Source organism: Saimiri boliviensis, chromosome 12, assembly GCF_048565385.1.
Source record: "Saimiri boliviensis isolate mSaiBol1 chromosome 12, mSaiBol1.pri, whole genome shotgun sequence".
Lineage (NCBI taxonomy): Eukaryota > Metazoa > Chordata > Mammalia > Primates > Cebidae > Saimiri > Saimiri boliviensis.
The window spans coordinates 57,060,466-57,061,344 of record NC_133460.1 but is presented as its reverse complement, the minus strand read 5'-3'; the positions used below and the strand labels follow the sequence as shown (position 1 = coordinate 57,061,344).

The window sequence follows — 879 nt, the reverse complement described above, 5'->3', positions numbered from 1 at the left end:
CTATCGATAGACTTGCAAGATGAGTACCGGGATGATGATCAGCAGAATGCTCATGGTGATGCCCAAAATCAGGGCCCAGACCTTCAGGCACTTGGCAGGCGAAGCATACGCCTCGGCCCTGGTCAGGTCGCCAACCATATTCCTGTCCCTATACTTCACGGAGTAGGCAAACGCTATGAAGCCCAGGCAGCAGGAGTTCATGAACAGGGTGTTGAACAGGGACCAGACGACATGGTCAGGCATAGAGGTCTTGCTGCAGATGTGGATCACGGTGGATGTTGGGGGAGCAGGGTTGTGGGGCGCCCCCAGCACAGCCACCTCATGCTCCTCCTTCATCATCTCATAGTTGGGGGGACAGTCGGTGTTGGCGGTAGTGAAGAATGTTTGGACAATGTGGTTCATGGTGTCCAGGGAAGACCAGCTGTGGTCAGGTTGCTGGCATAGGTCTCAGTGGGCCCGCCCTCCACCTTTTCCCCACTAGTTTCGATTTCTCCCATTAGCTCTTCTAATGATCTTCTAACGTTAGTGTTACTCTCTCTGTTTTGTACATAAGAAAACCAAGCCCTGAGTGATGCTATCACTTTCCCCAGGCACACGGTAAATGTCAGAGCCAAAATGCAAACCCTGCTCCGACTCTAAAATCACACCCTAAGGGGACTCCCTGGTGGCTGGTTTGATAATCACAACAGCCCTACCCCCCACCCCCCAGGAGTTGCCAGAAGCCACCCAGTGGGTGAGCGGCAGAATACAGCCCCACTAGATTCATTCTATCAGGACCTTTGGATTATCTTCAAGATCCCAGGAGGGCTCCAAACACAAGGGCTCTCCTGATCGACATAAGGAAGACACTTTGGTGATGTGTTGTCCTGCATGTTCCCT

At 52.7% G+C, this 879-nt stretch overlaps 1 pseudogene; it reads right to left on the bottom strand.

The window, feature by feature from the left end:
• LOC101028783 (interferon-induced transmembrane protein 3 pseudogene) lies at window positions 1–402 on the bottom strand (annotated as a pseudogene).
• Between the last annotated feature and the right edge of the window lie 477 nt (window positions 403–879).